The 15,542-nt window shown below is 41.7% G+C and overlaps 1 protein-coding gene across 2 annotated transcripts in view; it reads right to left on the bottom strand.

Moving 5' to 3' along the window:
• The window catches only part of NUMA1 (nuclear mitotic apparatus protein 1), a 71,226-nt gene that overhangs the window by 49,838 nt on the left and 5,846 nt on the right, over nt 1-15,542 (bottom strand). The window contains exon 1 of one of the 2 annotated variants that reach the window (XM_039252025.1): nt 11,440-11,602. The exons of the other annotated variant lie outside the window; for it this stretch is intronic. The gene's annotated coding sequence lies outside the window, so the exon portion shown is untranslated. Of the gene's footprint in view, nt 1-11,439; nt 11,603-15,542 lie in introns of those variants that run through there. 2 annotated transcript variants of the gene reach the window in all.

Below are 15,542 nucleotides of genomic sequence, written 5' to 3'. Positions count from 1 at the left end.
AAGAGGACCACAATGCAACTCTGATCTTCTGGCTCCAAATCTGAAGCTCTTTCCAGCAGATTCGCCCCAAGATAACCATGAGCCACACACCCACCTGTGAACCAACAGAGTGTCACCATCCCTGTGTACACTTTCACTGCATTTAAAAAGAGAACAGCAGGGAGATAATAGCGGGAAAGGGCTTATGGGATGCTGGTAATGTTCTGTTTCTTGAAACAGCACTAGTTACACAGGTATGTTCATTTTGTGAAAACTCATGAGCTACATTACTTCATGCATTTTTCTGCATGTTAGACTTTAATTAAAAAACAAACACTAAGCAAAATTAAGACAGACTAATCAAAATCAGGAGCACTAAGTTGGATACCTCAGGGCCACATACATATTTACCTGGCTTCTCAAGCAGCAGGTACACGTAGGGCATCTATCAGTTAAGCAGGGATGCACAAAATCCTTGAACACTCAAATAATATGTTCACTCACTTGTGCCTACCCATGTCTAAGAGATGTGAGTGATTCTGATGAGGTTAGGAGCAAGGGAAGCCCAGAAAGGGGTCAAGGTTATAGTTAGTGGGGGGGGAAAAACAACTTGGCATTGAAAAGTGAAACTATCAGGGGCAGCTGGATGGCTTACTTGGTTAAGCGTCCAACTTCAGCTCAGGTGATAATCTCTTGGTTCATGAATTTGAGACCCACATCAGGCTCTGTGCTGACAGGTCGGAGCCTGGAGCCTGCTTTGGATTCTGTGCCTCCCTCTCTCTCTCTTTCTCTGCCCCTCCCCCGCTTGTGTTTTCTCTCTCCCTCTCTCTCAAAAATAAACATTAAAAAAAATGTTTAAGTGGAATTATACTATCAATAGTAAGATATCTCAATTTCAGAGAAAACGAAAATGTGAAAAAAATAGCCAACAATTGAAAGATTTCACCAACTATAAATGCATTCTAATTTCAGAGTGTTAAAATGTAAAAACAACAATAGCAAAGCATTTAAAAATAAATAAAATACAGGGATGCCTGGTGGCTTAGTCAGTTGAGAGGCCAACTCTTGATTTTGGCTCAGGTCATGATCTCACGGTTCATGGGATTTAGCTCCACATCAAGGCTTTGAGCTGTCATTGGAGCCTGCATGAGATTCACTCTCTCCCTCTTTCTCTTGCCCCATCCCACTCCACTTTCTCTCTCTCTCTCTCTCTCTCTCTCTCTCTCTCTCTCGCATGCATGCACGTGCATGCAAAATAAAAAATAAAAAATAAAAATGTTCTAATCTCAAGAGGTAGCTCAACTGTGGGATAGACTCCTGGAGCGTTAGGGCTAGAAATGACCTTAGAGATCAGTGTTTCTGGTAGATGCTCTTCATTTTAGAAATGCAGTGACTGGGGCCCCGTTTAACATTTGTTAAGCAACCGTATACACTGAAGCTCACACATCAAGAAATTGAGAACTACAACTACAAAGTTGGTTCCTTGACTTCTGGGACTCTTTCCACTACCCAGATACCTCCCCTAAACCCAGGAGATTTACATGTTAACTGTATTTTTTACTTTCATAATTCTCTGCTTCATTAACTCACTAGATAAATTAAAGCACCTCTTAAAAATCAATTATGATGAAGATACTTCACCTCTTGCTTGAACAAGTTTATTTTCCTTGTTCTCTAAAACCAATGAAGCAATACAAAGCTAGATTTAAAAACAAAATTAGTAGGGCATCTGGGTGGCTCAGTTGGCTCAACGTCCAACTCTGGATTTTGGCTCAGGTCGTGATCTCACCATTGTGAGACCCTGCCCTGCACTGGACTCCATGCCCAGTGTGGATTCTCTTCAGAATTCTTTGTTGTTGTTTTGTTTAAACTTCTGTTCTACAAAACACTTTTTTTTAAGTTTATTTATTTTGAGAGAGAGAGCAGAGGAAGGGGAGACAGTGGATCCAAAGAAGGCTCCACACTGACAGCAGAGAGCCCTATGCAGGACTCAAATCCACAAACTGTGAGATCATGACCTGAGCCAAAGTCAGACGCTTAACCAACTGAGCCACGCAGGTGCCCAGATTCTCTTAAGAATTCTTAAGAGATGCTCTCCCTTCTCTGCTTCTTTTATTTCTGCTTTTTAAAAAAATTTTAATGTTTATTTATTTTAGACAGAGACAGAGCACAAGCAGGGGAAGGACAGAGAGAGAGGGAGACACAGAATTCGAAGCAGGCTCCAGGCTCTGAGCTGTCAGCACAGAGCCCAGTGTAGGGCTCAAACCCACAAACCAACCACAAGATCATGATCTGAGCTTAAGTCAGAGGCTTAAGCAACTGAGTCACCCAGACTCACTTTTTTCCATTTTCTTAATGTTTACTTTTGAGAGAGAGAGAAAGAGACAGTGCGCACACGCACTAGCCCGCAAGCGAGAGAGGGTCAGAAAAAGAGACATACACAGAATTGGAAGCAGGCTCGAGGATCTGAGCTGTCAGCACAGAACCAGACATGGGGCTAGAACTCACAAACTACGAGATCATGACCTGAGCCAAAGTCAGACATTTTACCAACCAATAAGGACCCACCCAGGCACCCCTGTTTCTGTATAAGATTCTTTCTCTCTCCCTCTGCCGTTCTCCCCACTTGTGCTCTCTCTCAAAAAAAAAAAAAAAAACAACCCAAAACCCACAAAATTTGTAATCTCTCAGCACCTTTTTGTTCCCCTCCAGCCCCTCCCACAAGAAATGTTAACAGACTTCCATGCGCCACAACACATAAGCACAAATACATTTTTATATTTAAAGGATTTTTTATTGTTTTTAAAAAACTAGTCTTAGACCTTAACACTGCTCTGCAACTTGTTTTCCTCACTTAATAATTTATTGTGAACATTCCTCCACCAGGTCAGCAAATAAAATTTCAACTCACACTTTGAAAAAGCTGTATAGTAACAGTCGATATAACATAATGGGTCCACATATTTTTCAATTGATGGACATGACTATTTGTAATCTGTTACCATTTCAAACAATGCCATAATGCATATCCCTGTACATATTTTTTTAATTCTTTAAAAATTCTTTAAAAAAATTTTTTTTTTCTATCCACACTTCCTTGTTGTCTAATGTTTTGATTGCTTCCTTTTCTATCTATCATCATTCCTGCCTTACTTGCTCATATAATTTTCCTCAGGGCTCAGTGTGATAAAGGGAAGCAAAGCAACTTGGAGAATGTCAATATGTGACATGTGATACTTATGGTTGGTAAATTAGAATTGGCCTGTCTTGGCCACCTCTCCCAGCCACCTGCACTACCCACCTCCCCACCCCAGCCATACATGTGCTCCTTGTTCTGGTCTCAGCAGCTGCTTCCCACTCAACTGATGTGGCAGAGCTGGGAAATTAGTCCTACTCTGTCACACTCCTGGCCCTGGCCAGTGCAGATAGGCCCACTAGCCATCCAAACAAGTAGGAAGGAGAAAAAATCCATTATCACTATGAAATATTATAATACAGAAGTATACGAAGTAAAATGTAAAACTCCCCACTCACCAAACCTTAACCCACATTTACCAATGGCACTCCCCTCCTCAGAGTGACCACTGTTATAAGTCTGCTATGACCTTTCAGACTTTTGTACACATGTGTGTATGTATAGAGATGTGTATATATACATGTATGTATGTAAATAAAAAGAGTGTGAATGTGTTTGATCTACATGCCTGTAATCATTCTGTTATAATTTGTTTTGCAACTTTCCTCTTTCACTTAAAAATTTCTGACATGTTTCCATATTGGTATAAACAGATTCCTCATACTTTTAATTTTTTTTAATGTTTATTTCTGAGAGAGAGAGAGAGAGAGAGAGAGAGCGCGCGCGCGCAAGTGGGAGAGGGGCAAGAGAGAGAGATACAGAATCTGAAGCAGGCTCCAGGCTCTGAGCTGTCAGCACAGAGCCTGACATGGGGCTTGAACCCACAATCTGCAAGACTGTGACCTAAGCTGAAGTCGGACACTCAACCAACTGAGCCACGCAGGCAACCCCTATTTCCTCATACTTTTAAAAGCTTGAGTAATATGCTACAGTTTTTGGACAGCTAGGCCTTCTGACTAATGTATTTCCCACTATCCAAAGGTCAACAAACTATGACCTGCAGAGGTAAGTAGAGCTGACCCTTGAACAATGTAAAGGTTGGGGCACAAACCGCTCCCACCTCCGCCACCCCATGCAGTTGAAAATCCATGTATAGCTTCTGACACCCCAAAAACTTAACTACTAATAGCCTACTGTTGACTGGAAGCCTTACTGATAACATAAACAACTGATTAACAGTTTTCTTTCAAGTTATAAGTATTAATACTGCAATCAAATAAAGCTAGAAAAAAGAAAATGTTACTGAGAAGTCATAAGTGAGAGAAAATACATTTACAGTACTGTACCGTGTTTAACAAAAAAAAATCCACATATAAGAGGACCCGTGCAATTCAAATCCATGTTGTTCAAGGGTCAACTGTAGTTGCAACTACACATCCTGCAAGGCTTGAAATATTTACTACCTGGGTCTAAACTAAATAACTCACATTTAACATCTAAAGAGCAGTTTCTTAATGGAGACTAATTGTTATCCAACCAACAAGAGTGTGGCTATGTTAGACTCATTTTAAATGAAACTTATATGGAAAAATAGGTCTGATATATAATATTGAAGAAACAAGTCTAAAACACTCAAAGGACACCTGGGTAGCTCAGTCCGTTGAGTATCCAACTCCTGATTTCAGCTCAGGTCATGATCCCAGGGTCGTGGGATCGAGCCCCGCATTGAGCTCCATGCTGAACATGGAGCCTGCTTGAGACTCTCTCTCCCTCTGCCCCTCTTCCCAGCTTGCGTGTGCTCTCCAAAACTTAAAAATACATATGTATTTTAAAAATAAAATAAAATGCTCAAATGAAGTCAAAAGACATCCCTCTGCTTTAGGGTTGAAATATTACTCTAATAAATTTCCAGCGTGCTATTCTTCATCTTCTTTTTCTCTTTGATTTCAACTAATGGGAAACAGACCTGGCTCCAAATATCCTTCAGTGACGCTGATGAGCAATGCAGCTCTCAGTAACACACTACAATAATAGTATGAAATCAAAGTAAGCTCCCTCACCTCTGAACACCAACAAAGACCCCCCGACACAACACGGGTGTCTGTCCTTCTCTTTTGCTTGTAGAAGATTCACTACAAAGGAGCTAAGCATTTCTAGAATGTCTAGCCAACGGCTAAGAGCTAGGGCCCTGACCTTTGTGAGAAAGGCCAATTCTCGCCTCCAGAGCCTAACCTTCTGAGGATCTAAGCCATGAAATTAAATCATATCTATGAGAAATTTTAGGTCATCCAATTTCTGTAGTACAGAAGGGGAAGGTGCCATCACCCCAATTTTATAAATGGAAAAGTGAGTGTAACTTGTCTCCTTTTTCATTTGTAGAAGTCATTTTAGCAAATAGGGCTTCATAACAGTGACCCCTCAACACACACACTTTCTCTTTCCATCCTCTCCCAAATTTTGATTTTAATATAAGAACGGCAAAGAAGCTATCATACCCTCCAGGGAAGTTAAGTTAATCTAGTACTTTGAATGAAAAATTATCAAAGAAAGAATACTATAGTTTTCTTATGGAAGTGAGAAGGCTTTCTTTAAGTGATTCTCTAGGAGAAAATTTGGCAATATATATTGGGAACCTAAAAGATGTTCACATTCAGGGGCGCCTGGGTGGTTTAGTTGGCTGAGTGTCACACACTCGGTTTTGGCTCACTCAAGTCATGATCTCACAGTTTGTGGGTTCGAGCACTGACCTTGTAGAGCCTGCTTGGGATTCTTTCTCTTTCTCTCTTCCACCTCTTCCCCCCACCGCACTGGCTCATGCTCTCTGTCTCTCTCAAGATAAATACTTAAAAATATATATTTAAAAAAGTATTACAATACTATTTAAAATAGGGGCGCCTGGGTGGCTCCGTCGGTTAAGCATCAGACTTCAGCTCAGGTCATGATCTCATGGTTTGTGGGTTCGAGCCCCATGTCAGGCTCTGGGCTGACAGCTCAGAGCCTGCAGCCTGCCTGGGATTCTGTGTCTCCCCCCTCACTGTCCCTCCCCCGCTTACACTCTGTCTCTCAAATATAAATAAATGTTAAAATTTTTTTTAAAAATACCATTTAATAGAAAAAACTAAAAGCACTATAAAAATCCTATATGATAGACCACTACATAGTCATTATAAGTATTTATAGTTTCAGCCACATTTTAAAGTTATATGAATTTATACAATGAAAATAATGGTAACCGGGGAAAAAAACAGAATGTAAAATTAGAGGTAACGTATGACATTGGACTATGCAAAACAAAATATGCATAGGTACAAAACATTGAAAGGAAATACTAAAACTGGAATAAGTGATTTTCTCCAGATGGTAGGGTTATGGATGGTTTTAGTTTTCTTCTTTATACTTTCCTGTATTTTTCCTGTTTCCCACAATGAACACATACTACTTTCCAATCAGATTCAAAAAATGTTTTTGGTTTGGGGCGCCTGGGTGGCTTAGTCGGTTAAGCGTCCGACTTTCGCTTGGGTCATGATCTCACAGTTCGTGGGTTCGAGCCCCGCGTCGGGCTCTGTGCTGACTGCCAGCTCAGAGCCTGGAGCCTGTTTCAGTCTGTGACTCCCTCTCTCTCTGACCCTCCCCTGCTCACGCTGTCTCTCTCTCTCTCTCCTAGAAATAAATAAAACATTAAAAAAAAAATGTTTTTGGTTTCTATTGTATAATCAAAAGTTCATCCTTTGTGAGAAATTTTATCCTCAAAGGATTAGCAGAACTAAGAAACTCCCCTCCCCCAAAACAACAACAAAGAAGCAAGCAACTCACTAATAGGAAGACTGCATAATGTACATGTCTAAGAAAACCATCTTGGGGATGTGGAGAAGCTCAGTCTACAGGCACAATGCTGAGACTCTTGGGTGGCTCAGTAGGTTAAACGTCTGACTGCTGATTTTGGCTCAGGTCATGATCTTGCAGTGCATGGGACTGAGCCCCACATCAGGATCTGGCACTGACAGCATGGAGCATGCTTGGGATTCTCTCTCCCTGTCTCTCTGCCCCTCCTCTGCTCGTGCACGCTCTCAAAATAAGTAAGTAAACTTTAAAAAATAAATAAAGGGACATTGCTGACCATTTCCTCCCTTCTTGCTTCTGGAGCTGCTTTAGTAAATGTAACTGAGGAATCAAGTTATATTGAGACTCCTGACAAACCTTATACTCTAGACCCAGGACCATCACCTTCTCAACCCTAAGATCTAAGACCTTATACTTAAAGAAAACAGACCAAGACCTAAGTAACATGGATTGGATCGTGTTCTTTCTAACATCAAAAACATTTGGGGGTACCTGGCTGGCTCAGCTGGAAAAGCATGTGACTCTTGATCTTGAGGTAATGAAATCAAGCCCCATATTGGGTGCAGAGATTACTTAAAATAATTAAAGTATTTTCTATCTCAGGAACACATTTCCCAAACATGCCAGGCATTTTCCAAGCTCTGTGCCTTTGCCCATATGTGACCCCCTTCAAAATGCTTTCTTCTAAACCTACTGAAGTCCTAGTTCATCTTTTACAAGCTGGTTCAAATGCCTTCTCTCTTCAGATGCTCTCCTTGTTCCCCCAATTCAAAAACAACTGTTCTTTCCTCTATATATCCCAATATTGCTTGTTCTTCTGCACATTTTATTCCATTCCTCTTTGGGTCTACACTAGTTGCAAATATGTTTCACTTGACTAAGCTTCTAGAGAGCAGAAATCATCTCATCTAGCTCCATTTCAGCACAATGCTTGCACGCAGGAGGTGCCAAATAACTTTGTCTGACTGAATGACAACCAACTGGCCCTAATCTAATGGATTCTTTCAGTGAAGCAGGCCAGTGAAGCCAAACTGTCAAAGAGGACAATCTCTCTAATTTAAAGTCACATATCTAGCATGAGTGAACACGAGAAAATATCATAGGCCTGCCACTTTAAGGGGACTGTCAAGATGTGTTTACACAATCCTAATTAAAACTAAAGGGCACTAAGGGAAAGAGGAGAAATAGGGAGATTAAGAGGTATGGATTCTACAGGTCACCTCCTCCTCTGTTTAGAGCCCAAATCTCCCAGCCTAGTGAGCTTACCAAACAGCCTATTCTCTCCTTGAGGTCACTATAGGATCTAAGTGTCAAAAAGCAACTGATTAGGCCACTTTCTGTCCAGCAACTGGCTCTGCTCTTGGCCATTCAACTCTAATTGTGGTTACCTGGGGCTTTTTCTCTAAATGAATCCCATTGCACCAATCATTAAGAGAATCCCTCTAAAGAAAGGCTTAAAATTAACCACAGCAGGGAACAAAGTCTCTAAATCTCCTAAATCACAATATCCACACTGTCCATTTTGATGAAATTCACCCCCACTTCCTTCAAACAATAGGTCCTACCAGGGAATGATTTCTCCCAGACCAGCATGTCCTATGATTGTTTTTCAGGAGAAAGCTCCTAGTGCCTGCTTCCAATTAAACAGCTACTTCACTTTTGATCACTCAGCTGTGACTGCACATACAGTGCAAAATCACTGTAAGTTAGGGGCTAAAAAGGAATTCCACTCCTACTCCGAATCCAAAAGTCAAGTAACTTAGAATAAGCTGACACTTTCCCAGCTCAAATTTCCTTAGGCTTACCTGTTTTCAGAACTAGAACTCTTAGCATGTAACTTTTTCAATACCAAAATAAGGAAAACAAGGCCTAGAATAAGAAAGAGAATTACAAGGGCATCTCGGTGGCTCAGTCGGTTGAGTGTCCGACTTTGGCTCAGGTCACTGTCTCATGGTTCTCTGAGTTTGAGCCCTGTGTTGGGCTGTCTGCTGTCAGTACAGGGCCCACTTTGGATTCTGCCCCCTGCTCTCTCTCTGCCCCTATCTCACCTGTTCTTTCTCTCCCTCTCTTTTTCAAAATAAAAAAATATACGGGCGCCTGGGTGGCTCACTCGGTTGAACATCTGACTTCGGCTCAGGTCATGATCCTATGGTTTGTGCGTTCGAGCCCTGTGTCAGGCTCTGTGTCTCTCTGAAGCCTGGAGCCTGCTTCAAATTCTGTGTATCCCCCTCTCTCTGCCCCTCTCAAGAATAAACAAACATTAAAAAGTTTTTTGTTCAGTTAAAAAAAAAAAAAGAAGGATGGGGCCCCTGGGTGGCTCAGTGCGGTTAGCATCTGACTCTTAATTTCTGCACAAGACATGATTTCAGGGTTTGTGAGTTCAAGCTCCACATCAGGCTCCACTCTTAACAATGCAGAGCTTGCTTGGGATTCTTTCTATTCCCCTCTCTCTACCCTTCCCTGGCTGAGGCTTGCACTGTTTCAAAATAAATAAACTTTAAAAAATTTTTTTTAAAAATTTTTAAAAATGAAGTGACACCTTTTTAAACAAAATTTCCAATCTTATCAAATGAAAACTACAGTCAAATTGGTCTCTATAGGAGGTTATTTACTTATTCTAACAATATTATCATTGCTCAAAATATTTATGAAACTCTCTTGGAAACTGCCTTTAAAGTCTATGTGAGAGGGGTAGGGGAGAGGAGTAGGGGGGTGATGGGCATGGAGAGGACACTTGTTGGGATGAGCACTGGGTGTTATATGGAAACCAACTTGACAATAAACTATGAAAGAAAAAAATAAAGTCTACTCTATGTGAGACACACACAAAAATTAAGTCTTACTGTTTTGTAGTCACACCTCATTCTTCACCAAAATACGTACTGGCTTGCTTGACTCTTTGGCTTACAGTATCTTTTGGCTGTGAACCCATCAAGCAAGGGTGAAGATTTGCTACTTCTGAGGATATTCAAAAGATTGGCTTAGAAGCTAAAAATATTCTGAGCATTGGCAGCATCACCGGAATAAAGTCTGAGAACACAATTACTTTGAAGAGGATAAACTTAGAAATACTGTTAACTGTCCTATAATTATAACAAAGGGGACAAAATATGTGCAATATATGTCACGTGTTTAATTATGTTACTTTACTGGTTTTTTAAGCTTTTATTTATTTTGAGAGAAACAGAGATAGCCTGAGCAGGGGAGGGGCAGAGAATGGGGGGAGAGAGAATCCCAAGCAGGCTCTGCACTGCCAGTACAGAGCCAGCCCAATGCATGGCTCAAACTCACAAAACTGAGAGTCTGAGCCACCCAGGTGCCCCTACTTTTTTTTTTAACGTCTTTATTTTATTTTGAGAAACAGAAACAGAGAGCGAGCAGGGGAGGGGCAGAGAGAGAGGGAGACACAGAATCTGAAGCAGGCTCCAGGCTCTGGCTCAAACCCACAGACTATGAGATCATGACCTGAGCCAAAGTCAGACGTTCAACCCACTGAGCCACCCAGGCGCCCCTGTTTATTTATTTTTGAGGGTGAGAGAGAGAGAGTGCACATGCAAATGGGAGAGGAGTAGACAGAAAAAGAGAGAGAGAGAGAGAGAGAGAGAATCCTAAGCAGGCTCCAGGCTCTGAGCTGTCAGCACGGAGCCCAACGTGGCGCTTGAAACCATGAACCTCAAGATCATGACCTGAGCTGATGTCAGACACTTAACCAACTGAGCCACCCAGGCGCCCCTTTGTTACTCTACAATCACACATTATGTAGTCATAAATTTTGGCCCGGAAGAAATCTTCCATATCATAATACAAGCTATTTGTTTATATATGAGAAAACTTCAGTCCAAGAGGTTAGGTAGTTTGTCCCTGGTCACACAGTTGGTCAACAACAGTCAGGATTAGCCACCCAGTCACCCTGACTTCCAGCATAATCCACAAACATATCCTAATCCATATTCCTCCCATTTCCGTGTTCCTCACTGCTGTCTTCCAAAGGGAAAGGAAATAACTTGGGATACTGAAGCATACCAGAGTGATTCTGAAACCCAGTAGCTGAGAAAGAATGGCTTAAGACCAGTATCTCTCTATATGTATAAGCCATTGTTTAGTATGTAGCTCACAAGAGTTCTGGATAAGGGGAAACCTGTGATCACTTTCGACCACACCAAGAATATGTTTATTAAACCTCTCTCCCTGGGTGGCTCAGTAGGTTGAACATCAGACTTCAGCTTAGTCATGATCTCATGGTTAGTGAGTTTGAGCCCCACACCGGGCTCCCTGCTGTCAGCCTGTCAGTGCAGAGCCCACTTCAGATCCTCTGTCCCCTTTCTGCCCCTCCCCCACTTGTGGTCTCTCCAAAATAAATATTTAAACAACAACAACAACAAAAACTCTCTTCCTACCTCCTGTAGTAACCCATGTGCTTCAAGTAACTGAAAGGTTACTATGAAGAACACAAATCAGGGAAAAAGAAAATAGTAAAGCTTATGTTCAGGAAAAAGCTGATCTATGAAAAAGCAGAGAGAGGACAGAAACCATCTTGAACTTACCTCCTGGGGGACAGCTTCCTCAGGCCTGGACAAGATCCCTGGCAGTCGGCTTAGAATTAGCCTCTACCCAGGGAAGGGGCAAAGGGGCAGGAATGCTTGTTCATTCTCCCATCCCACCCACTGTTGGTCAGCTCAGCTGCATATCACCCTGGGCAGCCCCAGCATTCTGTAGATCAGACAGCAACCGGAAGGGAAGCCACGCAGCCTAGGTCAATGGGGTGAGTCAGTGGCAGAGCAGGAAGAGTCACTGGGGCAGAAATTCTGGCCTCCTGTGGCAAGATTGCCAAACCACACCACACCCCTACCCCCACCCCCACCTCGCCTTGGTCAGCACTGGGAAGGCCCTATTAGGATTCTGGTCTAATAATCCTAGAAAGGTCCTTCCTCAGGAGGCTCCATACCACTCTAATTTCCAAGTGTGTTTCTCCTCCTCAAAAACCTTCCAGGGCTTTCTTCTGTCTAAATCATCTGTCTAAATTATTTGGCTTAATTTTCAAAGCCCTCCATTATATGGCCTTAAGTCATTTATTCAACCTTACTTCCCACTATTCCAGTGTACTCTCTGAACTAATCAAGCCAGTCTTGCCACTTCTCTCTGCATAAGACTCTATTTCTCATTCCCTGCCTGGAGTTATCCAGCAGTGGTAAATCCAAACACCTTCACGAGTCAGGCAGGTAAAAGGAATGGATTCTCCTGTAGAGCAGGTGGCAGAACTATGGAGTGCTGTTCCCATCTAAAGGCATTCAAATATTTTATTAGTTTTTATTAGTTTATTTTTTAAATGTTTATTTTGAGAGAGAGAAAGAGAGAGAGGGAGGAGCAGAGAGAGAGGGAGACAGAAGATCTGAAGCGGGCTCTATGCTGAGAGTAGAGAGCCCAATGTGGGATTCGAACTCACAAACTGGAAGATCATGACCTGAAACAAAGTTGGATGCTTAACCTACCAAGCTACCCAGGCACTCCAAGGCATTCAAATGTTTTGATTCAAATATTCATGCAGTTCTTCACTTTGAGCATCACAATAACTTTTTTTTTTTAATTTTTTTTTTTTTTTAAATGTTTTTATTTATTTCTAGGAGAGAGAGAGAGACACAGCGTGAGGAGGGGAGGGTCAGAAAGAGAGGGAGTCACAGACTGAAACAGGCTCCAGTCTCTGAGCTGGCAGTCAGCACAGAGCCCGACGCGGGGCTCGAACCCACGAACCGCGAGATCATGACCTAAGCGAAAGTCGGACGCTTAACCGACTAAGCCACCCAGGCGCCCCACAATAACTTCTTAAATAGTTATTAATACCCTCCCTAGCTTGCGAGTGAAGAAACTTTCCCAAGGTTAGGCAGCTGGCAAAATTCTGGGCATCATCTCTGAAGCAAAGCAAGAGCTTTGAAGTATTAGGCTTCCCAATAGTACAAACACCACAGAAGATAACAGCACTCTAAACTCTGAAGAGGAAATTCATTTTTCATGATAATACATACAACTTTAATAGTGGGATGGAAAACCCAAAGAGCAGCTTATCTAACCATATACTCCGACTATCTCAAATTCTATACATGTTCCTCTCAAAGTCTTTCCTAGTTGTTCCAGGTCCTACTGAGTTCTCTCCTCTCTCAATTCCTATAGGGCTTACAGACTAGACAACAAGGTCAAAGTGCTAAATTACATACAGTCACACAAAACTGAATAATGAGTCCATGTGTTTTCCAGCCTCACTAGTCAAACTACTGTATTAACCTATCTAGTTCTACTAAAAATGTTTAACCTGAATCTAATGAAAAGGAGATAATCATACAAATCCAAATTAAGAAATATTCTAGGGGTGCCTGGGTGGCTCAGCTGGTTAAGAATCCAACTTTTGGTTTTGACTCGGGTCATGACCTCAGGATTCGTGAGATAGAGCCCTACTTCAGGCTCCATGCCACTCACACTCTCAAAATAAATGCATACACTTTTTTTAAAAATCTGCAAAAATCTAACCTAAACTCTTTAAGAATGTCAATGTTGCAACAGATTAAAAAAGCATTCAAGATTAAGAGATTAGAGGCATGACAAAATCATGACAATTAAATGCATGAATGATCCTTCACTGATCATTTGAAGGCTGATTTGAAAAAAAAATCTATAAAAGACATCACTGGGAAAACATGAGATGTCTAAACAAGTATTATATACTGGATGTACTGAATCAATCCTAAATTTTCTGAGAGCTAGCTGTATTGTTATTATATAGGTAGATATCTTGTTTTTAAGAAACACTGAACTACTTAGGATGAAGAAACATGTTTGCATCTAACAGTCAAAAGGTTCAGGGGCGCCTGGGTGGCTTAGTCGGTTAAGCGTCCGACTTTTGCTTAGGTCATGATCTTGCGGTTCGTGGGTTCAAGCCCCGCGTCGGGCTCTGTGCTGACTGCCAGCTCAGAGCCTGGAGCCTGTNAAATTAAAAAAAAAAAAAAAAAAAAGGTTCAGAAAATGAAAGATGGAGAGCAAATGCAGCAAAATGTTAACAACTGGCAAATCTAGACAAAGTTTGTTATATTTTTCTTGTAAAGTATCAATAAGTTTGAACATATACAAGAGTATATAAATATTTATGATTCCTATAAAGTATCTATGGGTTTGAACAGCTGGTGAGGAGGGAAATCCTGTACTGTACATTTCTTTATATACTCAGCTCTTTAAGAGATAAAACAGGCACTCATTGCTTATTTGCTCACTGCCTAAGGAAACTGGGCTTTGGAGGTCAGCAACCAGACAAGTACATTTTGCAGCAATTCATGAGGGGTACAGTAGCAAACTCTTAAGGAACAAGAGGTTTCTCTCAAACTCACACCATCACACCACGTGGAAGACAGAAAAGTAGGTAATCAAAGCTATTATTATCTCACCCCTCACTGAGGCCATCTACAAGTGAGACACCTGACAAATGGCCACTGTACGTGGGCAAAATACACTTGCCACCCACACAAAGGACCAAGATCTGGAGTCACATTGCATCCACCTGGCTGTAGGGTACCAAAAACTTGATAGCCTGCAAAAGAAGTGTGTCTGACCAGTCACAGGAAGGAACCCAAGTGGTCAAATAAATAAGCCTGAAATATACAGTCTTTACTCCTCATCATATAAAACCTGTCCTCAATTGCAATAAGGCAGAAGAAATCTAAATAGGCAAGGGTTGGGGCGCCTGGGTGGCTTAGTCAGTTAAGCGTCCGACTTTCGCTTAGGCCATGATCTCGCGGTTCGTGGGTTCGAGCCCCGCGTCTGCTGACTGCCAGCTCGGAGCCTGGAGCCTGTTTCAGTCTGTGACTCCCTCTCTCTCTGACCCTCCCCTGCTCATGCTGTCTCTCTCTCTCTCGTAGAAATAAATAAAACATTTAAAAAAAAAGATACAAAAATAAATAAATAAATAAATAAATAAATAGGCAAGGGTTGATCACTGGCATTTCCCGCACTGGCTTCAAAGAAATCAGCCCTTAAGTAGGACAGAAAGGGCAGCTGACACAGCTGTCAACTGAGGCCTCAACCCAGAAGCATTCTGTGCAACATGCCCTCTTTCCTTTCTACAGCCACCAGATCATTTTACTTCTGCCAAGTGGTCCCTTATTAGGATGACTGATTGCCCAATGGCCAACCCTTAACCTTGACTCTCTCCTCCTCTCACTGACAGCCAAGCTATCTTTCCAGATAGCTCCTCCTCCAATTTAGCAGAAAGAATAGCCAAACTGTTCCCCCTCGAACCTCCATCAGCTCAAGTAAGATCTATAATAGTATTACACAGAGCTTATTTCTCAAGTCTGCCACTTTTAGCGTTTTTTACCAAAGACAAAATGAAAACACAGAAAGCCCACTCATCAAGCTTTGGAATCATAAACTCTGAAGGACAGAAAATACAATGCTTTTAGATGTGATCTGGCAAAAAAAGGTCTCAACAGTTCTGACCTTACCAAAAGTAACAAGATACAATTTAACAGGATTAAATATAAAGGTTTGCATTCACAATAAAAGAAATCAACTAAACTAATACAAGATGGTAGAGACCTGGTACAGCAGTTTATATTCAAAAGGCTGCCTTTAGGCCTTTGGAGTAGGGGAGGGAGGCTGCCTATGA

Source organism: Hyaena hyaena, unplaced genomic scaffold, assembly GCF_003009895.1.
Source record: "Hyaena hyaena isolate Hyena2069 unplaced genomic scaffold, ASM300989v1 scaffold_406, whole genome shotgun sequence".
In the NCBI taxonomy this organism is placed as follows: Eukaryota; Metazoa; Chordata; class Mammalia; order Carnivora; family Hyaenidae; genus Hyaena; species Hyaena hyaena.
The sequence above is the reverse complement of the archived record's forward strand: the minus strand, read 5'-3'. Positions and strand labels throughout refer to the sequence as shown.